Below are 24645 nucleotides of genomic sequence, written 5' to 3' on the forward strand. Positions count from 1 at the left end.
ATTATTTACTTGCCAATATTGTACGACCTTGCTCTATCTGTAAAGAAAACTGAAACAAGATGCTTTGTATATCTGATGTGCTCTTGTAATGTGATTAAGAAAATGCAAAGAAAGACTTCCCCCCCCCCCAAAAACAGGGAGATCATAATAAGCCCGAAAACTACAGATTGATATTGTTGATCGACGTAGAGACTAAATTATATGGATCCTGCCTACTACTTCATCTTCAAAATTGGATGATGAAATGAGCATAATCACCACGTTTCAAATGGGTGTTAGACCAGGGATGGACACCTAAACAAACTTGGCAACTTTGGAACTTTTAACTGAAAAAGCGGCAAAAAACAAAACACGGTTGTTTGCATGTTTTGTCGACTTGAAAGCCGCATTCGACAGAGTAAACAGAAATCGTCTCTGGGAAAAACTAAGAGCCTGGGGGTTGTTGAGTAAATTACTGGAAGCAATAATAGCCCTATACAGTGAAACCTGGGCAAGAGTGAAATTAGGCGACGGACGTAGTACCACCACCAGTATCTACACACAGCAATGCCTAAAACAAGGCTGCGTTCTGACCCCGAGCCTATTCAACTTGTTCATGGCAGACATCAATAAATACATGCAAGCAGCAGATTGCCATCTTCCAAACTTGTCCAAAGAGCCAATTCCCTTCTTAAAGTATGCAGATGGTATTGTGGTGCTGAGCCAAAGCCCTATCGGGTTACAAAGAGTGGTCAATAACTTAGTAACCTATTTGGACAAAGAAAAGGTGGAACTAAATAAAGAGAAAACTAAGGTTGTACGTCTAATGGACACTAAAAAAACCAAGTTCAAATGGTTTGTAAAAGGGACAATAGTAGAAGAGCAAGCGTCCTACAAATATCTCGGCTTAAAACTGGGGTGAGGCTCAACAAATAAGGAACACAAAATGGATTTAAAAGCAAAAACGCAATCGTTAATTTTTGCATATAGATTACTGTATAAAAAATTGGGTTGCCCGAACCATGCCCATCGATGAAAAAGTGGTGGCAGCACAAATTCTTCCCACATTGTCGTATGCCCTAGTAGTCTGGTGCGGTAAAGAGGTTGAACTGTTAAACGAACTACAGATGAAGGTTTATAAAGCCGTTTTCAACCTACCAGAATCTGCCTCCCCAGCTCAGGTTCAGTTGTAATTCGGCCTTCAGAATCAGAAATTCCGGAGCATGAGCTTCTTCATGAAGTTATGCCATACATTTTGCTCATTTCATAGAATAGTCTATGCTGGAAAGAAATTAAAATCCAGATGGATCAAGACATTCCAAATTCATCTGAGAAAATCATTGGCGGAACTCGACATACAAATGACATGGGACAGCTTGGCAGACCAGGCAGTTTTCGGTAAATCGGTAAATAGCATAGCAAAGAGGATGTCTTTCGTAGAAGATAAAATAACAACTTTGAAACGCCGGCATGGGTGGTCTGTGATTAACTCTTACATATCAACAAAGCCTCAGGCTTACTTAATAACTCATTTCAGCGCTGAGTTAAAAAAGATCTTTATTGATAACCAGTTGGGTATGCATGACTCGAAAGACCTACAGCCTTCCTGGAAAAGCAACCAACAAGTAGCACACTGTCGCCTATGTGGTTTTTGTAATGAAACACTAACTCACTTGCTGTGTGCTTTCCCCGAAAGGATTTATGGAGTCTGCTTTTAAAACCCAATTTTAATTAATTGAACATTCACACATGCAGGCAAGCTGTGATACGTTGGTTGGAAGGGTCCTCTATAATCTTGGCTTGCTGGGGCGTAAAATAGCCAGCAAAAGTAAGAAAACTTTTCAGACAAGCTGATGTAGAGGAAACTAAAAAAGCAGGAATAAGGTTGGCATGGGTTTAGTTTAAGCATGGCACTACTTCACAAGCCCTGGTAATAAGCGGACTAAAAGCCTAACCAATCATGGGATAATTGAACAGGGAGGCGCATCGCGCACACAGGAGGCAGCAGAGCACCTGGGGCCGGGACTGCAAGGCCCATTCAGCAGCGGGGCTTACAGCAGGGAAGCAGCCCCTCCCTCTTCCATCCCGGGGGCATAACTACTTCTCGCGTCTCCCGCTCCGCGGGAGACGCATTGCGCACACAGGAGGCACCAGAGCACCTGGGGCCGGGACTGCAAGGCCCATCCAGCATCGGGGCTTATAGCGGGGAAGCAGCCCCTCCCTCTTCCATCCCGGGGGCATAACTACTTCTTGTGTCTCCCGCTCCGCGGGAGACGAATCGCGCATACAGGAGGCAGCAGAGCACCTGGGGCCGGGACTGCAAGGCCCATCCAGCAGTGGGGCTTACAGCGGGGAAGCAGCCCCTCCCTCTTTCATCCCGGGGCTATTTAATTACCCATATTGCACCGCGACGCGGGATCCGCACGCGGGCCGGCACAGGCTAAGCCCGGGCAAAGGGCGGGCCGTCTCTGGCCGTCAGGGGCCAGAAGAGGCCGGGCCGGGCCACCCCTCTGATATCTGCAATGGGTAAGAGAAAACAGCAATGCCTTGGGGAGCATGAGGGGAAACAAGTAAGGTCCCTAGGAAATCGGAATCTATAATTTCATATTTGACATCAGCGGTGGGGGTTCTATACAAAGAAATTGCAAATGCTGAGATAGAACTGGGCTTGGGTACTGCTAATCTAGTTCCTGCATTAGTACACAATCAGAGCCCGAGCATACCCCTGGAGTCGAACATTGTGATTTTAAAACCTTCCATAGTGGTTGAGCCCCACTCAGGTCTGTCAGATACATGGGTGGCGCCAGAGGGTCAGGGGGACAAAAGCCAGGATATTCTCTTACAAATGCCACCCTGTAAGCGCAGGCCAGTTAAAAAATATATGATGAGACAATAACCTGATGTTGCAGCCCACCGCACGGACCTTAGCTCCAGAGAATATGTTGGGAAAATGGTGGAGGAACTGATAACAGCGCGACTGGAACCCGCTCTAATGGCTATTGCTAAAGACATTGTGGACACCCTCAATACCTGTGTAGCAGGTTTGTTAAGAAAATGTGAAAAAAATTGATTTATTCATTAAACAGCACACAGGCCAAGAGGGGTGCTTCTCTCACTGCCAATATGACCAGGGTCGATATCTCGAACAGGGAGACTCAGGCTCTAAGGGAAAAAAGCCTGGTAAAATTAATAGGAAGTCTATCGCCTGTTACTAATAAGGAGGGGCTGGGGAGCTTCAACTCTGGAGCTAGTAATACTAGGAGACCTGCCCCGGACAGAAACAGGCAGGAAATTCAGCAGGGTATTACCTTGGAGTTACCGCCGAAGGCTGCCCCACTGGTGGCTGACCTCACGGGGGTCCCCCATTAAGGGAAGGCACAAATGAATCAACCCAGGATCTCCTGAAGCCAGCCAGTCACTTGTGTGTACAACACAGTAGTGGAGGCATCGATATTACAAGATCCATTATTATGGCAAGGAGGGTCAGTTGGGTTGGGTGTCGCCCAAAATGCATCTCGGGGGATTGCGTGCTCGTTCATTTTAATAGCCGGGCAAGTGCGGAAAGATTATTTTGGGGTGCCTCAGAGTTGGACAACAAGGGCATTAGACCACTCCCTTTGGGTTTCTTCTATCCCCCAGTTAAGCCATATCTAAAATACCCGATGTTAAATCAGGTACGGCCTACTCGATGCAGTTTGTTGGCGACCCCATACCCAACTGACGATACCACGCAGTACAGACCAGTAGGGGGGTTGCCACAGATGGCTGAAAGGGTTCTCACAACGTCAACATCAGTTTCCCCCCCGCATCAGTCAATTGCGGAGATAGGCCTCTCAAATCGCTTCTCTCCTTTGTCACACATGGAGTCAAACGATTGACAATCCGCTTGTACTCAAGGGCAGGGTGTCGTAGCCGAAGGGCCTAACCAGACATCATCATGTAAGATTTTGAGTTGGAACGTGGCAGGTATTAGGCCTAAAAGGTCAGATGTTATCTGGGAGGATTTTGTAAGGCAGTATGATATTATTGCCTTGCAGGAAACTTGGGATGCTGCAAGTAGCTTTAGTATGGATGGTTACCTAAGTTTTGTCATTCCAGCCATCCCAGGTAACGCGGGGAGACCTAAGGGTGGTCAACTCTTCCTCTTTTCACTTAATTTGTTAGGCATTTTTAAAAAACTTGATGTAGACTCCAGTAATATCTTGATAATTGAATGGAGCGGTACTGACTTGCAGAAATACCTAATAATACATTTTTATAACTCAAAAGATGGTTCACAGTACAATGAGCACTTAAGTGCTTTGGACCAATTTTTGTCAGACTACAAACTTAATCAGAACTATGTACCAGAAGTGATCCTTTTGGGTGATTTTAACATACATCCATGTAAATGGGACTGTTATTTAGTCGAACAATGTGGGTCACTTAGTGTTGGGGTTCCTCCTTTTGAGCACAGTAGGCAGGGAGAGGCTCTTGAGGCCCTCCTTTCTAACATGAACCTATTTGAACCTGGCCTCAGTGAAGGTGGGGAGAGGGCACCCACTTTTATAGGACGAGGGTCAAACTCAGTCAATGATTATATTTTTCTATCCCCCGCAGTATTGGCCAAGACTTTAGCCTATAGAGCGGTGATTTCAACCTTTAGTGACCACAATCCGGTCCTGCTTGAGGTTGATCTAGGGGAACTGAGTGGTCCCAAGGAAAGCAGGGGGCGGGAATATAGGAGTTTAGCCATAAAAGATCAAGGGAGAAGGATCAAATGGGACAGGGTGGTCCCGGACGCTTTCTTTGAGGATCTTGCTATCTAAGCCGAGGCAAACCTTGCAACCTGCCTTGATGGCTCGGACTCGGGGGCTGAGATCATTGGAGCCTATGTGGCTGTATGTAACCTGATTGCCAAACACCTAGAGGTAGAAAGCAGAGCTAAACCTAGGAAGGCACAAAGATGGTTTGATAGTAATTGCTCAAGGGCTCATGGAGCACTCCTCCTGGAACTTAAAAAAAGGCCTAGGGATAGAGCCCTAATTGCATCCCTTCGTAAGAATTATAAAATAGCTATCGCAACACGCAAACGCCAAATCAAAGAGGAGGCGTGGGATAACCTTCAATCCATTGATGTCTTACGGGATAGCAGGAAGTTCTGGGGAACCATAAATCATCCGTTCTTCTCGGAACAGGAGAACTTAGATATGGATTGTGTAATTCCTGACAAGCGTTGGCTCCGACACTTTAAGAACATTTACGATAAGGAGCACCTTGAGCTGTCGGAAGTTGCTTTCACCACCTCTCGACACGCACACCCTGTTAAGTTTGAATTGAGTGAGGTGGAAAAAGCCATTAGAGAAATGTCAAAACACAAAGCCCCAGGCCCTGACGAGGTACCTGCGGATTTATATAGTCTTTATCCAAATTTTTGGGCTAAGATTTTAAACAATGTTTTTAATGCCTCGTCTTTAGTTGGCTTCCCACCCTCATGGGCTACATCAGTCATAGTCCCAAAAAGAGGACAGAGGGGACCCCGCATGTTACAGGCCAATCTCCCTGTTAAACTCCGCAGTAAAAATTCTGGGCAGAGTTATCCTACAGAAACTTGGGGATTGGCTAGAGGGCAGGGGGTGCTCTCCAACCTTCAGTATGGTTTTAGAGAACACAGGAGTACCATGGACCAATGTTTAAACCTACACCTCCTTATAAGTAAGTACACAGTGGCTAAGGAAGGGCTGTTGTACATGGGTTTCATGGACCTCTCATCTGCGTTCGATTTAGTCAATCGTGCAAAATTATGGCTAATCCTGCGGGAAATAGGCATAGACTCATCATTGGTTAATTTTTTAAGTGATCTGCATCAGGACCTCTCTGCTTCAGTCAGGGTTACCCGGGAGGGTCGGTGCACTGGTCAATTTAGTTCAAGGAGGGTTGTCAGACAAGGATGCATTCTGGCACATCTTCTTTTTACTATTTATATCAATGCCCAAGAGGAGTCCCTGGGAGTGGCTACTTTGGATGTTCCGCGTATTGGGGATCGGGTATCCCGGTTCTCCTGTACGCGGATGACGCAGTATTATTGGCACGTACAAGCCTGGGTCTACAGAGATTGCTGGATCATTTCGGCACCTTCATGGGGTCCCAGGATTTAAGAGTGAACATTAAAAAATCACATGTAATGGTGGCCGGAGCAAGAAGTAAGAATACAAAGGTAAAAACCTTTACGTGCAATGGCGCGGAACTTTCGAAGGTTCTGGTTTTCACCTATCTGGGGGTCCTTTTTGATGAGAAGGGTAATTGGGGCCCACAACAGAAGCTGAAGAGTAATGTTGTAGCAAGATCAACATCAGCACTTTTGGGCTTCTCTAAGAGGTTGGGAGCTAGACCCATGGAGGCAATGCTAAGGATTTACAAATAAGTGCTTGGCGATTGCCTCCTATGGGGCAGCCTTATGGGGGTATACATCTTTGGATGAAATACAAGTTGTAGAAAATAGGTTTCTAAGATCCCTTCTGTCACTTCCCCAGTCGACTTCGACCTACTCCTTACATACAGAATTAGGTTTGGGCTATATTTCAGACCACCTAAAAATGGCTCCATTGATTTGTTGGGTGAAAATGTGGTTAAATGAGGAAATCACCTTAAATCACCTGATTTTAAAAGATTTTGTAGCCCTTGATAAGGGAAATAGGGTTCCCTGGCTGATGTAGGTTAGAGCAGCGTGCTTCAGACTAGGGTGACCGGAATTATACACATCACCTGAGGGCCTAAAAAAAGAGGACATAGGTTGGATTAAATATAACTTTTTGAATATGCTGGAGATGGAACGGGAGGAGCAGGAGCTAAGGAAACCATGTGTTAGATACAACTACGTACTATCAACTTGCCCATCCATTGAACCGTATTTAAAAATTGTAACCAAGCCTTTCCATCGCTTTCTGTTGGTCAGATTTCGGTTCAACCTAATTCATCTTACCTTGGGTATATTCCAGAGTGGGAAAACCGGAAAACTCTGCACCCTGCTCTTGTGATCATTTTTCTACACAAGACACTCTACATCTCGTTATGTTTTGTGAGTATTATTCAGAGGCGCGGAAAACATTTTTAAACCCAATATTACGTGAGGCTGGTTTTGTACAAGTGAGGCCTGCCCTTCTCTATTTGCAAATGCTCAGTAGTATGCTTGTCACTTATAGCGTGGCAAGCTTCCTGGTGGCTGCGGCCCGGAATAATAATAAGAAGATTGTTTGTATGTAACTATCTAGTTGAACTCGCATTTGGAAAATGGTTTTATTAACTGTATCTGTCATAACCAATGATGAATTTTTTGTATTGTAAATAGTGCACTTATGAATTGTAATAATCGAATGCATATTTTAATTGTTTTTAGGTTGTATGTGTTTTTTATTGTCTTTTATGATTTTGACTAATCGAAATAAAGAGTTTTGACTGACTGACTGACTGAATAATAGAACAATTGTAGTTGATCAAATTTTAATTTAAAGTTCTGCATCTTTTTAGAGGCACATTTTATCTTAAAAGGACCTAGTTAATTCACTTTTGGGACAAATTCAGTCGCCTGATTTCCTTGAAAAATCTGAATAATAGAACTTTCGTAGGTTGTTCAAACTGTTAGTTAACATCCTATGCACATTATTAATGTTGTTTGGATTTTAAAAATCGCATAGCTCTTTGCTATTGAGTGGTATTTAGTTGGAGTTTTTTTATCAATCATATATGTCTAAATATTTTCAATTGTAACGATTTTAAGTAATCATATACAATAAACTATTGAGCTGACTATTTCTACAGAAATATGGCACTCTCCTCCCGTCTCCAAGCGTTTGTGCAGAATTTTGCACCAGGCACACATCTTTGTGTCATAGTTCATGGGCATGTGCGTGAGTCTAGCATAGATAGCATAGAAGGGTTCTCTTCCAGTACAAAATGCTATGCCTACACTATTTTAAAAACTTTTCCTACTTTGAATGTGTGCTGTACAGTGTAGGACACATGCAAAGTCAGAAAAGAAAGGAGAAATGAAAACAGTTCTCCTTGTTATACGTATGGTAGGAGAACAATATATTTAGAGAGAGATTGCTCTCTCCTCTTCTCCCCTTTCCCTAGCGCCAGTGCAGAAATTTGCAGGCAAGCGCCACACACACACCTTTGCTCCATAGTGCAAGGGTGTGTGCGTGAGTCTAGCATAGGGTTTGTACTGGAAGGGTTTCCTTCCAGTAAAACTACTATGCTTAGACAATTTTGAACAATTTTCCTACTTTATATGTGTGGCGTACATTGCAGCACAGATGAAAAGTCGAAAAAGAAAGAAGAAACAAAAATGTTGCTCTTTTTAATGCCTGCTTTAAGTGGCGTTAATTTTTTAAGCAACCCCCTGTCTCAGATTTTTGGTAGATCAGGTTTTGAGTCAAAAAGCATGGGTGCTTGCATGGGAACACCCACGTAATTTCACATTGACACTAAGTAAAGCAAAGAGGTGCTTTGTGCTACTTTGCGCTACTTTTTGACAATTTCCAGGTCAAAAGAAGCAAATAATAAAAAAAAAATTTGTACTGGTTTGCATCACTTTCGTAGCCAATATACAACTTTTGTGATTTTGTGCCGGTTTTTTTCACATTGGTACCCACTGTACACTTTTATGATGCACATACAGCGCAAAATGTTGGTAAAAGCTGACCCAGTATGTCTTATGGCATTTCTGCTTTGGGCCATATTGCTTTGACAACTAACCTCAGTGTAGAAGCAACACAAAAGGTGCGTTGTGGAGCATGTGCTTAGACACCCCCTGAGGATTTGACAGCCCCACCCTGGAAAGAAATATACACTCTAAGGATGTCAACTTGTATTAAAGTGAAATTATTTATTAATCATTGTTGTTTGTAAAGGAAATACCATTTTGTGTGGTTATCCGGAGAACATGTGCCACACTTTACCTTTGTGAGATTCCAACCTGTGACTGCTAGCAATTTAATAGAGTGCAAATTCAAACTATATTTTAAGCTTCTCGTCCAGTGGAAATACAGAGCTTGTACGATTTGTATGTACACTCTCTGCAGATTCATTGCACAGCATATTTTAATGATAACTCCTAACATGAAGTTTTTTGTCACTGTTTTGTATTTTCTAAAAATATTTGTGTTATTCATATTTTTCCCCCATAATTTTCAATAAGTGCTCAATATGCACATTTCCACTCCTATTCCATATTGCTCATTTACAGTATCACTTATTCTTCTTAGTACTCTGATTCCCTGAAGCTATCTTGTTTGGTGTTGGCAATAGACCACGTTTCACACTGTCATAGAATTTCTACAGTTGTAGAGAACCCTGAAGGCCCAGAGTTGTATTTTAGTGAAACTTTCAAATACAGGACCTTTATTGAGTAAGTCATACATGCCCACAACATGTGCATAGGTTTAAGAAATGAATCCTACAGGAGCAAGGATGATATGGAACCAGTACTGAGTTAACCCAACATATTTATTAACCCTTCAAAATGCCTTAAAAAAACAACTTTTTTCGGCAGATTTACGAATGCAGCATGTTAGAAATAGGGGTCTCTAGTTAGCAATGGTTTGCAACTTTGTCCAAGTAGGGACCCTTCTTCCTAGTCAGGGTAAGGGGGATACACTTCTAAAATAACCCCTGCTCAACCCCTTGGGAGCTAGGCACGAGGAGACAGGCTTATCTCTGAGGCAGTGTGTAAAGCATTTGTGCATGCACACAGCAACACAGTGAAAACACTACAAATGGACACCACACCAGTTTAGAAAAATAGGCAAAACTTTATATAAACAAACAAGACCAAATACGAAAAAAATCCAACAGACAATAGTGAAAAAATAGTTACTTTGCAAGATAACCTTTAAATTGCAGAAATTGTTGAAAAACCCAATTCTTCCGAGTTGATAGCTCTCTCTGGGGCAACCACGATGCTGAAAACAGAGTCTAACAATTCCAGCCGATCGCTTTGTTACAGGCCAGCTAAAGCATAGACAGACTTGTGAACAGTACCTTTCTCATGGCGCCCAACATGTTGTTGCGAGTCGGTGGGGGCAACCGTTGCGGTTGCATTGCAAAATGGAAGTGATGCAGGGTGAGGTGCCTTCACGACGCGGTGCAGGCAGTGCCTTGGTGACGATCGCCAGATGGCGTCCATGAGAACGAGGCTTAGGATGCGGGTTGAGGCGGTGCTCGATGTGGTGCTGGCAGACTGCGGTGTAGGAGGCAGAGCTGGTCGATGTTCGGGTCGTGCAGAGACGGTGTCCCTGACGTCCAGGCAGGGTGAGGTGAGGCGGTGCGGAGAGAAGTGCGCACAGGACGCGGTTCAAGCAACAGCTCGGTTACGATCGTCCAGAAAGTGTTGGTGAGACCAAAGATGTGGTGCGAAGTGTGGCGGGGCTTTCTGCAGTGCCTTCACGACACGGAACCCTGCAACGGACTTGGTGACAGAGCCGGCTGCTCCTTTCTTCTGCGGCGACCTAAGACAGCAGTTCCAGAGACGGTGCCCAGAAGGATGGTGAGGTCTATGCTGTTCCTGAGACCTCTTGAACAGGGGGCAAGCTCCACTTTCAAGCTCTTGTAGATTCTTTCTCAAGTAGGATATACACACACAGTTCCTCCCCTTGGCAGAAACAGTTACTGCAGGCCAACCCCAGACAGCACACTGCAAATGGGGCAGTACTCCTCCTCCAGTTTCTTCCAGCTCTTTTCCTTGGCTGAAGTTCTTCTTGAAGTCCAAAAGGGATCTAAAAGTCTGTGCCCCACTTTTTATAGCACAAACTCCTTTGTTCTCTGGTGACAGAGAAGCTCTTTGGCCAGCCAAAACCAGTTCTGGCCTCTCTGGTGTAGCTTCTCGGCAGGAGGTGGAGACAGCATTGTCCAAAGCAGACGATGCCCATTCAGGTGTAAAGGAAATCTCCTCCCCCTACTCTAAATGCAGCCAAGGTCTATTCAGCCCAGCCCTGACTTATTCAGGAAAGGCAGGACACACATTAACTCCCCAGTGGCTGTCTGAGAGAATACACATCCCCAGCCCCTGTCACTCCAAAGACAGACAGTCAATCCACAACCCAGCGGAGGCACACAGTATGGCTAAGAAGGAAAATACCCACTTTCTAAAAGGGGTATTTTCAAACACACAATATAAAAATCATCTTTACTAAAAGAAGCATTTTTATATTCTGAGTTCAGGCATACAAATTTCCATCTTCCTATGTTGTGCCAATGGGAAGTTATATTTATAAGATGTTATAAACAAACTCCCAGTCTATCCTATGGGACAGATGTCCTTTCAATAGTGAAAAACGAAATATACTGTATTTAACTATCAGGACATGTCACTGTAGGAAACAAACTCTACAAATTACACCAAAATGAGGTATAGTGTGTATAGAGTCCAGGTGACCCCAGAGGTAGGCAGAGGTTAAAGTTAGATAGAACCTTACTCTCTATTTGTGGTAGAGTGGTCGAGCAGTAAGGCAGTATCAGAGGACAGTGTTAAGCATTTGATGTACACACTCAGTCAGCAAATTAATTCACACACTCAAGGACCGAACTCTATTTTTAGAGTCAAGCAAGCCTGGCACAGGTAAGCATCAAATACTTTACAGTAATAAGTTGCTGATTGTAGAACAGTTTGAAAATGCAATAGGAATTGTACTTTGTTTGATTTACAGGGGATGCAGGAGGTTGCAAATACAGTACATTGAAATTATTAGGCTTTTTCAGTAAATTACAGGTAAGTTATTTTTTTCGTTACTTTTCTAACTCAGTGCTGGATACCTGGATTCAGCACTGGGACATTTCCTTCAAACAGGTAGTAAATCCGTTTTGGTTATTTGTGCGATTTTTAAAGAATATTTTTAGATTTCAAAACTCCACACAAAATTGTCAATGTTATTCTATAAAGGAAAAACAGGTTATTGGTTCACAGGTAAGTTATCAACTGTGGGAGTTAAGGTTCTGTGGTTAGACTCAGGGGTCCCCCAGGGTCAGTGGTGCACTCTTGTTACACCCTCAGCGGCACTAGGGCTACCGGTGCCGAGTGTTGGAGGCCCAATGTTATTCAATGGGGGATATGGGGCCTCCGGTTGGTGGCTGCTGGCAAGCAGGTCACTGGGTTGTGGGAGCAAAGCTTCTAGGATTTAGGTCAGGGCAAATGAGGAAACAAAGTAGCACCAAAGGTGCACCCTCAGCTACACTGGAGCGGCTGGCTGAAGAGTGCTGCTTTGACGTCGGGCGCCCTGTTGTTTTCTATGGAGAACCTCTGGTTTGCAAAAGCACTGCAGGCAGGGAAACGAAGGACTTCTGGGTGCGACCACCACTTCAAGAGGTAAGTTGGGAAGTTAAGGATTGGTTAGGCACCGTTGGTTTGGCCACACAAGGCCAGGGGTCATCGGGTGCCTTTTCTGGTAGTTTCTTCTTACCAGCCCCTGGTCACGGTTAGGGGGCCTTCTGGATTTAGGCTGCAGGAGTTGGCTGGAGGCTTGAGGCAGGTCAGGGGTAGTGGGATCTCAGGTCAGGATCGCCAGGGGGACCTCCTCATGGTGCTTTTCCAATCAAGCTCAGGCTGGGTTTGGCGGGTGCAGAGTGGGCTGGATTCCGAGTTTCTGGCTGCTGCCTGAGGTTGCAGTTGAACACATCCACTGTTCACAGGAGAATCAGTCTTTGGAAGTGAAGGCAGGCAGGTCCTCTGGGGTTTTTGAGGTTGCTGGCGGAAGGACACACCAGGATTTCGCAATGTCAGTGGGCGACTTCCTCTTGTTAGCTGACTGCTTGGCTGTTTGATCCTTCTTCCTCTTTTCTTCTTGTCGTTTCTGGATCTGAGGAAGCAAGGGTTGGGTGCCCCCTAAATATTAGATTTATGGACATTACAGGTAGGTAAAAGGCAGGGACCAATGAGTCCCGTCCCTGTGCCACCTTCTAGTGGGAGGGGGACAGGAGCCTATTCCTGGTTGGTTGGGTCCCCCCATCCTCAAGATGGCGGGGGCTCAGAGTTGTGCTTCACATCCCCTCCCCTCCCCCACCTGAGGGGTAGAGTTGGCAGAGGTGGGCACACTTTGTTTTTCCTGCCAGTTCTCCCACCCACAGTGGGGAGTAGAACCAGTAGGGACAAGTTGCTGAAAGCAGCAAATGGCCTGGGGACGCTCACAAAGGCGGCATGCCCTTGAAGCTTCCCCTTCGTTAACTCTGCTCATCCTGGGGGAGGAGGCTTGGCACCTCATCCCAGGATGAGCATTGTTTCAGGCCCCTGAGAACATGTCTGTTGGTGGAAGCCTGTGCGCCACTCAATCGGGTCACTAGAAGTTGGTCGAGTTTTAGGGGGGCATCTGTCATGCATTTTAGATTAAATCCCACACTGGCATCAGTGTGGGTTAAATGTGCTGAGAAGTTTGATACCAAGCTAACCAGTTTTCAGTGTAGCCATTATGGTGCTGTTGAATTCGTAATGACAAACTCCCAGCACCATATACCACCATTAATGGCAGCACTGCACTTACAGTGCCTAGGAATGGACTTGGGCACTGTAGGGGTACAGTGCTCATGCACCTGTACCCTCACCACTGCATAGGGCACCCAGGTAAAGGGGTAACTGATCTATGCCAGGGCAGTTGTTTGTGGGCATGTCACACAGGGATATGCGCCATGTTGACTCTTCACTTTGTTCTGCACCAAGACACACAGCCTGCAAAGGCAGTTTTTGTGTGTCAGGGTACAGGACCTCTAAGGGTGGCACAATAAGTGCTGCAGCCCTTAGAGGCTTTCTTTGGTCGCAGTGCCCTGGGTACCTGTGGTATCATTTACCATGACATGTGGCCTGAGATGCCAATTGGGTTTAGGCTTTAATGCAGTGTTAGGGAAGGAACATAGGCCCTGGGTACCTGATTAGCAGGAGCCCAGGGCACACTCAGTCAAAGAACATCAGCAATTCAGGAAAATATGATGACATACCATGCAGAAAGAGAACACTTTCTCACAGTCACAAAACTCAGTGCATGTCCTACCTTTCACATACATTGCACCCTGCCCATGGGGCTACCTTGGGCTTACCTAACGGGTGTCTTACATGTAAGAAAAGGGAAGGTTAGGGCGACATGGTAGTACCATATTTCACACGGACACTGCAGTGCAGGTCTGTGTTACATTTACAGGCTGCTCATGTGGGTGGCACAATCAGTGCTGCAGGCACACAAGCAGCATTTGATTTATAGGCCAAGGGCACACACAGTGCACTGTGCTAGGGATTTAGCAGTATATCAGATATGCCAATCATGGAATCACCAGTCCATAAACATAATTTACAGGGAGAGCATATGTACTGTAGCACTGATTAGCAGGGGTTTAATGCTCTGAGTCATAAAACCAACAAAACAGGGCCCAAAACAAGAGACAAAAAAAAGCAAAAGGTCTAGGGATAAACCCGCCAGAAATGCCATGTCTAACACAGCTCAGTAGCCAAAAAAGCTGCTCTGTGTTCCCTGAGAGAGCAGAACATCAGATTTAAAGAGATTTGCTGCCTAGTGCCATTCACACACCTTTTCCCCATAGTGCAAGAGTGTGTGCATGACTCTAGCATAGGTTTTGAACAGGAAGGGTCCCCTTCCGGGCAAAATACTTTGCTTAGACAATTTTTAAAAAATGTCCTACTTTGTTTGTGTGCTGACCGTGCAGCACACATGCAAAGTTGGAGAAGAGAGAAGAAACTAAAAGGTTTCTCCCTTCAATGCCTGCTTTAAGTGGCGTTCATTTTTTATGCCCTGTCTCAGATTTTTGGCAGATAAGATTTTGCATCAAAAAGCATTGGAGGCTGCATGAGAATGCCCATGGACCACCCATGTAACGTCCCCAATGCTTCACATTGCTTTGTCTTACTTTTAGGCAAGTTTTGCGCTAGAAAGTAAATAACAAAAAAACATTTTGTGCTAGTTTGCGTCACTTTTGTGACATAAACACAGTGCAAACTTTTTGTCAATCTGTCCCTTTGGCTTTACAAATGCACAGTCTATGTATCTAACTCATTGACCATTTTAGGTTTCAGATGTTCATTTGCATGGAACCATCGCATATTGCACATTCTTTTCCCAAATCTGCATTGCCAGGTGTTTGGGTCTGCAAGCCATTTGAAGACACCTTGACTCAGGTTTGAGACTATGATAGTAGGAGACTTAACATAACACAGCCAAAGCACTCACAGTCAAAGAAATTCACCAGAAGGTCTTATCCCAGTCTAGAACTTAAAACTGATGAAGGAAGGAGGGTGTGTGGTGAATGCATTAATAGAGTGGGCAGGGGGCATATATCTAGGGGCTCCTCTTTGTCCCCGACACAACTAAGCAATTTTGCAACTCTTATCCTGGAGAGTAGTTGTCCCCCATCAGGTACTTATGTACTTCAAGAAAGTCAGAGTAGGGGGAAGATCTTTTGGGGTAGCGGCAGCCAAACTCTGGAACAGTTTTCCTTGGGAGATTAGACAAATTGAGGAACTTCTCCCGTTTAGAAAACGCGTGAAAACCTGGCTGTTTCCCTAAAAGTCCTAGCTCATTAGCACCTGTAGGTCAGCCCCCGCCCACTTTTTTATGGAGCACCAGGATGCCTGCAAGGCGACAGTTGCGCTCTACAAGAATCATAAATAATAAATAAATAATAAATTATGAAGCTTGCTCAATTCGAGGACCCTGAGACATGGTAGCAGTGGCTGAATACAGCTGGAACAGTGTACTGAGTACACAGAGCATTGTTGCTACTATTTTGGCTCCAGACGGGCACTGGAGACTCATGCGGAGAGTAGATATAGCCCCTCTGGGCATCTGTGGGCCAGTTTTTCATATGCATTGGAGGTACAGTGGCACTGTGGGATGGGCGAGCAGGCCGGTTAGAGAGCTCCAGGCAGACAAGGTGGTGGCACTAGAAGAATAAGTACAGACCTCCCCCTCTTTACGCAATGACTACTTAAATCATGTAAAACCCCTGTATGAAGTGGCCCGTAGTTAGGCACCCAGGACAAACGGGGCTAAAGCTGACCCCCATGCTAATGTCTGTCAATGAATCCAGCCTCATAGTTGCTGCGATGTCATGGGTGAGGTAAGCAGCCTGAGATGCAGCAATATAATGTGGAGAGGAGAAGCCGTGGGTGCAAGAGCTGGACCTCTACATGCTGATAAACCAAGCCCTGCTAGACTTGAAACAGGAAGCAGGGAGGCAGACTTTTTTGGCTGGCGTAAGCGGCAGGCCCATGGTAGAATGATAGATGAGTTGTGGCCCTCAAGCGTCAAACAACAAGCTATGGCACGGAGCGTTGAGAACCAAGGAAGATTAGAGGCAACCCCACAATCTAAGCACTACAATGAATTACATGTGATGGGCATGGGTTGCAGCCTGAGGGGATGATACTGTTACAAGATAAGAATTCCAGCTATCTTGAACTTCAAAGTAGAACTTTGAAAGGTAGCAGTTTAATATCATTTTTCCTTTTCTTTTGTCCGCTGAGTGATCCCAGGTGAAGAAAACCTCTAGCAAACTAACCGTGAGAGCACACACAGGCCCAGACACTCCAGGTGTGTTGCAAATGTGTCTTCCCTAGCATCCTCAGCCAATACCATTGGATGCACTAGTCACACCCTGCATTTATGGGCACAAAGGGGGCCTTTTTTGGTGGCGCTTTGGTTCTTTGGCCATCGTGCATCGTGGTGCCTGAACATTGCATCTTGGTGGCCTTCAGTGGAAATAGACGCACCGAAGGCCCTGCTTTTATATTAAAAAGATCTCCTGCCGCTGTGCTGATAGTTACCGGGGGAGAGGAGAGGAGTTCCAGATGGACTTGGACTTACAGTCCCAGGAGCCCTTTGCACTGCTGCAATCCGCCCCGTGAGGCCCGCCCACTACCGCCCACAGCCGCCATTTAAACTTCTCGCGGCACCCGCTGCGCGCCGGGAGAAGCCCGGGACAAGGGCGGGACCGTCGGCGGCCGTCCGAGGCCGGAGGAGGCTGGGCTGGGCCACCCCCTCTGGTTTACATTGAACAAGTACTGGTTACGTTACACTTTGCTTGCTTAATTGCCAGAGGTACTGTTAATCGTTAAGGCGACTGGTGCTGTTTGCTATATTTTAATACCTTAATTGGAACTTTGTTTTCGGCCAATAATGAGCAAAAGGAAAGGAGCCGCCGGGACACTTGATGATTTTCTAATCAGAGCAGAAACAGTACTGTGCCACGAGATTGAAATGACACAGAGAAGGCTATCACTTGATCCCTCCAATCTCCCAACATATAGGCAATCTACTGTACTGTCACCTGTTGTTATACATGAGAACGATGGTAAATGTTCGCAAACCTCTTCTACTATTTCAAATCATCATGCGATAGAAACATCACAAACCAAAGAGGGGCAATTAAGCGCAAATGAACCAGGGACTGCTGGGATATTTTCGAGACTAAGACCCCAAAAACAAGTAGAAGCTCCGAAAGATAAAACAAAGGAGAAAAAAACTGGAGATAAGAAAGGGAAGTCTGGGTCATCCGCAAAAATTAACAAAGGGGACCCAAATTCACAAACACATGAGGAGGGTTTATGTAGAACAATTGGGGTACAAACTGACATTGATCATTGTTCAAGCCAAAGAGGGTTACATGTGACAGAGGAAGGGGAAGATCGTACTGTTGTGGATATTTTTAAAAATGCTCTAGATTTGATTCAGATCAAAATAGATGAAAGCTTAAATATGAAAATGACGGTATTAGATAGTTAAATCGATCAGCTGAATCTCACCATAGCCAAACTGTCTACTGTAATTGAAGAAGGTAAGAGAACAATTGAAGGGGGGGCCTGCCTACTATCAGAGCTGAGGGCAGTAAACAAGGAGATTGTGACAGCCAAATATGTGGTACAAGGCCCTAAACAATCATGCCCCGTTTCTGTAAATCGGACCAGGACAGGGAGCAGACTAGAAGGGTCAGGGGACAGTGTGCCCCTGAGTAACCTTCCCCTTTTATTTGATAATAGAATAAATCACATGGGGAACAAGAATGTAAGGACAGTTGTTCATAGCCCAAAGGGGACTGATTTGATACCCAATCCTGATATTTTGAGCCTACCACCGGCTGCGTGTCCCTATATATTAGTATTAACAGGTGTACCTGCCCTAAGGAGAGAACAGAGGGAAACATGGGACAATCTTAAGAATAAAGTAGTTGATTGGCTCTCGAAATATAAAAGGTTTAATCCTTACAAGTCGAGTGAAATCCTGATGGTGAGAAGGGTAGGGTGGGTGGGTGATTCACCAAAAGACATACCAGGTGACTGTATTGTTGTAAACTTTAGACACCCCCATACCGTCCGTAAGCTATTGAAAGCATATGAGGAGATGCCAACTCAAAACACTAGCATCTTCGCCCTACCACTAGGGCATTTCTACAAACCAGTTGAAAAAAGACCAATCTATAATCCCGACATTTTCACATTCCCTGTAGCCTTGAATAGCTTCCAAGAGCTAGCTTCTTTGGAGGCAGTGGATTGACAATAAACGATAAATAACACAGTTTCAGAAACACAGGAGGTTCCCGTAGAGTGCGTTCTAGAGGGGTACCACACTTATTGTGAAATACTGGTGGAGGGAACAGAGCAACAGGCTCATGAAGCTGCACCATGTATCCCTAAAGCAAGAGTAACATGTGTAAGCTCATCGGTAAGGGCAGTTAACAGTACTGGCAATTTGATAAGAAATACATTTCTTTGTGTAACAGTCCTTAAGCACAATACTGATTTAAAATTGATATTATGGAACATAGCGGGGTTGGGCCGAAATGTCAGTGACCCAGAGTGGAATACTTATATTAACACGAGTGATATTTGTATTCTCTAGGAGACATGGGCCATAAAAACCATACATAGGGTAGGGTATAAAACATTTCAAAAAGCTGCTGCTCCTTCCTTGAGAGGAAGGCTGTCTGGAGGCCTTATAATCTGGGTGAAAGTGACTCTTAATATTAATGTCACCCAATTAGGTATTGACTCTCAAGATGTCCTAGGGATCAAAATTGTTACCACAGACAAACGGGTTGTACATTTATATAATATTTATAGTAGACCATGCCCCTCACACAGGGAGTCACCACGAATAGAAAAATTGGACTCACTTTTAAATGCACTAGATCCTAGAACAAGTATAATACTGGGCGGTGACTTTAATTGCAATTACGAACCGATTACTGGGTTTGGAAATGTATTAGATGATGAAGACAGGGCCAATAAGATACCGGCAATGAGTAGCAGTGGGACAGTCCCAGGAACTACCCTAGCTCTCCAAATTACGAGAGTATTGGCTGGCAATGGTTTGAGGGCTTGTAATGGTCGTTTACCATCGGACAGCCCAAAGGCCCCCACCTTTTTTAGAAATAAGTGTCAGAGTAAAATTGACTATTTTATCCTTTCATTAGATATTTGGCCGTTTGCTGTAGATATAGAGATTAGATCCAGAACAGAAAGTGATCATCGTCCACTTGAGCTTCTCCTACACAGTAGTATAGCGCATAGCGAGATTGAGAGAAATACTTACACTAGCCCAGACGACATTATAGTTAGCAATAATCGTCGCTCAGTTAAATGGGCGTATATGCTGGGGCATGACAATTTGTTGCCAAATGTTTATAACATCCTTGCTACAACGTTTGGTCTATATGATGCCTCCAAAGATGGGGAAAAACATTCCTAGAATTACATAGTGGGTTTTTTAAAGAACTTATTCCACTGGTTACAAAAAAATCGAAAATAATTGGTGGAGAAGGCAATTCACAGAATGTAGGGAAATCTTAGTTCAACAAGGAATGTCGTGCAAAGGCCGATTTAGTTCACACTATATGGTAGATAAAGAGGCCAGGACTAAATACAAAATATCCCAAAGGAAGGCGAAAGCAGCTAAAAATCATGACCAAATGTTGTTCTGGAAAATAGTAGCTAAAGGTAATAAAAAAGGTAATAAAAAAGAAAAAGGATCCAGGGAAGTCTTTCTTGATGAGACTACTTGGATCGGTCATTTTACCAAGCTATATGACGCTCTTGAGGAGGAACAGGTCTCAATTGAGACTGGTATACTGTTGATTACAAGCATGGATATTCTAGTTTTTGATCTACAGGAAACCAAAATAGCTATCAACTCGGTCAAAAATGGGAAGGCCCCCGGACTAGACAAAATTCCAGGTGATTTATACAAGAATGAGACTAGTATCTGGGGCTTATACATTAATTGTTTATGTAACCCCCTAGCGGCAGACGCATATCTCCCGGAGACATGGAGGGGAGCGGAAATCAGTACAATTTTTAAAAAGGGCGATAGGAATGATCCCGCAAACTATCGCCCTATCAGTTTAATAGATATCTTACAAAAGATTTATGCAAGGCATATTTTAGATCGCATAAATATTTGGATGGAGGAAAAAGCGGTGCCTACAAAGTTTCAAGCAGGGTTTAGAGCCAAAATAAGTACTATTGACCAGGTCCTAAGGTTTCATTGCCTGTGCTGGAAATATGTCACCCTGAGAAAGGGTCACCTCTATGTAGCTTTCGTAGACCTTCGGACTGCGTTTGATCTAATTCTTCGTAAATTGTTATGGGAGACCCTTAGAGATATAGGGCTACCAGACAATCTCTTGGAGCAGATCGCAAAGCTACATGACAATAACTATGCAACGGTTAGGTGAGGCCCAGGAGGAGAACTGACAGGACAAATACCGATAAAGAGGGGGGTACGCCAAGGGTGTGTGTTGGCCCCCACATTGTTCTCCTTGTTCGTCAACGACATTCCCCTTAGTATGGAGGATTTTAGTAATGATTCTCCTAAATTGGGGGGCAAGAGGGTCCCAGCCCTCCTTTTCGCTGACGATACTATACTCATTTCTCAAACCCCCAGGGGCCTACAGAACCTATTAAATAAATTTGAGGCATATTGCAGCAAGAAGGGCCTTGAGCTCAATGCCAAGAAAACAAAATATATGGCTATAAACCCCTATAAAAATTTCAATGACAATTTGACTCTAAATGGTTATAAAATTGACCATGTAATTTGTTTTTAGCTATCTGGGTGTTTCCTTGGACTCTAATTTACTATGGAAATCCCAGATAGAAAAAAGTAAAGTAAAAGTCACGCAAATCTTGCTACCCATTATGAAAAGACAAGTAATAGTCTAAACAAAGCAGTTTCGCCAGCTCTAGAGATTTTTAAATTTAAAGCACAGGCAGCTGAACTTTATGGAGCTGAATTATGGGGACCCATGTGCAAAAAATCTTTTGAAACTGATGAAAACAAATTTTTTAGAGCTTTGTTAAGACTACCGATAAGCACACCGTTAGTACCGCTCATCTTAGATCTTAACTTGAAACGTACTGACTACCATGCAATTCTGAGACCTCTGATGCTCTGGGCCAGAATTTGGTCTGAGTTGTCAAACTATAAGGATGGTCTGAAAGAAATAATGGATCTGAATTGTAGTAATATAATCCCATGATTCAAACATGTTAGATCTTGGTTAACAAGAATTGGGTTAGCACATTTCTGGGACGATCCATCCATATTATCCTCAACCTCGAAGAAAATTTTTAAATTATCATTCTGGGCCCATTTAAATCAAAATACATTGATTGGAAGAGTTTACGGATCACTAATGAATAGTTTCCTCATGTTTAAAGATGTGGCACATTATGAATGCTTTCTGGATGAAGTTGAACCCCCATTAGCCAAGACACTTTATTTAAAATACAGATATGGCATTTTGTGGATAAATGCATGTGTAGCGAGGTGGTCTAACTATAACAGCAATGACCAATGCACTCTATGCCAAGATGAAGTTAAGGAGGACGAATTTCACATTTTGTTTTTCTGCCCGGCTTATATGGCCCCTAGAAAAAGATGGATCAAACCCCTTTGCCAAAACATTCGTGTAAGATTATGTAATGAGGCTGGTAGAATCTTAAAAACGGATACCAGCCAGGTTATTGTCTTTGGCATCAGCAGATTTTTGTTAGCCACAAATTTCATTAGAGTTAAATTGGGTTTAAAACTCTGGTATAAAATTCTTGTTTCTTATAAAAAATCGCTAGTTGCTCCATGTCTTATGGTTATAAGGAACTGGTAGATCTTTTTACTTATTAATCGACTCCAATTATTATTAAATGTTGGATTGTTGTGGTCTTACTGTAAAAAGATGTTTATACACTTTTACTCGTATATATGCCTTTTTATATTTTTTACTATTTATAGAAGTTTTAAACGCCCACGAAACTGTCTCCCCGAATCTTTGATAATTATAACATACCTCGCTTGTCATTGGTCAATGGTGCAAATCATGTTTGATGTATCGAGTCAATATGCATATGCATGTGTTTTTTTATGTATCTTTTATGGTAAAACGTACCGAAATAAAGATGAATTGAATATTGAATACATCCAGCCACATACAAACAGACAACATGAAAAAGCTTATAGACCTAGACTGGAAAGTTGACTCACTTACCTACCTGGGGAAATGAATAGGTTATATTAAAGTAATAACTGCTTTTGTCTAATCTTAAGCACTTGATCTCTAGCTGGGGACTGCAATATTTCTCTTGTCTGGGTAGAATGGCTACCATTAAAGGTTGATTTTGCCCCAAACCTTATATTGTTCTAGACTATTAAACGGAACGGTACAGAAAAAACTACAATATTTAATATGTAACTACATATGGAGGGGAAAACCTCTTGAGTCAGCCAATAATATGTTTTATAGGCCTGCAAACCAGGGAGGTCTTTCAGGTCACCATATCTTCTAATATTACAGAGCAGTTCAACTGAGCTACCTGGTAAACTGGGATAAAAACAAATTCTCAATACGGCGGTGCTATATTAATTATTTAATCCCAGTCATACCACTGTGACATGTCCAGTGGTTACATAGGCATCAAAGAAGTCAGGGATTATACTCTTCCCCAGTTACTTGGGTGGCTCTTTCGATGTGGAGTGGGGTTTGTAAACGTAAAGTTAAGATCATGTTTCCTTCTCCTGACAGCTGTTTTAGCACAGATTTTATGCCGGCAATAGCTAATCAATTCAACAATGGTGTGTCGTGGTGGGCTCTCTCCACCAGAGGGGTGTAATCGAAGCATTTGATGACTTAAGAGACAGTACCTACTATTGGTGATAGAGTGATTTGCTTAGGTGCTCCATTGGGTGCAGCACTAAACAATGAAATCAAGTGTAGTCTGCTCTCCTACTGAATTTGAAAAATGGCTTAAAGATGGGTAACACAACAGACACTTCATATCACAAATATGTAAATATCTCATAGAGTCCAGTTCTTTGGACAAAACACCAGCACAACACAGATAGGAAGCTGAGCTAAGCAAAGTTAAGCGAAAAATATTACAAGGTTCTCACATATTTGTACTAACAGACAGAACAGATCACTCAGTGGGAGAAACAAAGCCAGATGGGCACTGGAGAGGGTGTGGTGCTACACCAAAATTTTTTGCATATCCTGTGGCACTGTCCCAAGTTTCATAGGTACTGGGAAGGCGTGTTGGAAGAACCAGACCAAGCTTTTAACTCAAACTAGAGGTCTGGCAGTGACAATCCTGGGCCTTCCTATAGTTGATGGATGCCTAGACCAGGCAAACAGCTTCCCATAGCCCTGGTGGCTGCCATTTAGACCCTCCTTAACCACTGGAAAAAGATCATTACACCAACCCTGAATGAGCGGCTTCTTAAGATGTGGGTCCCTTTAGTTATAGGAAAAACCTTTCTTACAATTGAACAAATGCATAACCAAAACAAAGTAGATTGGGCCCTGTACATAACCTAGACGAGTGGCTTCTTAAGATATAGGACTCGTTGGCTATGGAAACAAAATCTCTTTCCATTAAACAGAAACATATCCAACACAAATTAGAAGGGCCACCCATACATATCCATCCTTTATGAAAGTTCAAAGCCTTGGTCTGCCACAGGTTTCTATCATATTTCAACTTATTCCTGAAGACTCTTGTCATGACCCAAACAGACATCAATAGGAGTAGTGTCAAATACCATGCTACAGTTATGCACTATCAGGATCCGGCAGCCAGAAGGAATCCTAGGCCCTAATCATTGGGAGTGGGGCGATAGTTAGGTGTCGAGTTTCTTAAGACGGATCCTTTTATGCCACTCATTGATATTGCAATTTGGTTTATGCACCTGGTTCTTCACTGGCCAGTGAGTTGTAGGTGAGAGTCTATGAGAACCAGTAAATAATGAATCTGTATTGAGCATTTGTTCCTGTTATATGTTGTTGCAGTATTGGTGTGCTAAAATGGATGAACCTCCACTCTCTATCAAAGCTACGCATCTGCTTTACTCTAAATGTTTGGATCCTAGAGTATCTTCTTTCAGTCAGTGTGCCTCTTGAGTTAGCACATTTATTTGCACAGCAACAGGATGTATGTTGTCTAGTGTGCTCCTTAAAATAGCGTGGCTCTGATCAAGGCGTGAATGTAACAAAGCAGGCATGGTAAAAAAAAGAGAACAGCATGGTATTAAAGAGACCTCTTTTGTAGGACACACATGCTGGGATTGGATACAACAAGACCTTTGGCCTTAAACAGAGTTTTGCTGACACAGTACTCCACCACATATGAGGTGGAGTACACTGTTTGCC

The 24645-nt window shown here is 43.7% G+C and overlaps 1 protein-coding gene and 1 long non-coding RNA gene across 5 annotated transcripts in view; one reads left to right on the plus strand and one right to left on the minus strand.

Annotated features, from left to right (window-relative positions):
* Positions 1 to 1257, minus strand: part of LOC144829445 (uncharacterized) — a 280058-nt gene extending 278801 nt beyond the window's left edge. Inside the window, exon 1 of the long non-coding RNA XR_013610671.1 lies at positions 1138 to 1257. This is a non-coding gene — a long non-coding RNA (uncharacterized LOC144829445). The remainder of the gene's footprint in view (positions 1 to 1137) is intronic.
* Positions 1 to 24645, plus strand: part of ADGRG4 (adhesion G protein-coupled receptor G4) — a 1842483-nt gene that overhangs the window by 740376 nt on the left and 1077462 nt on the right. The window lies entirely within an intron of this gene.

The sequence above is a fragment of the Lissotriton helveticus genome, chromosome 4_1 (assembly GCF_964261635.1).
Source record: "Lissotriton helveticus chromosome 4_1, aLisHel1.1, whole genome shotgun sequence".
Classification (NCBI taxonomy): Eukaryota; Metazoa; Chordata; class Amphibia; order Caudata; family Salamandridae; genus Lissotriton; species Lissotriton helveticus.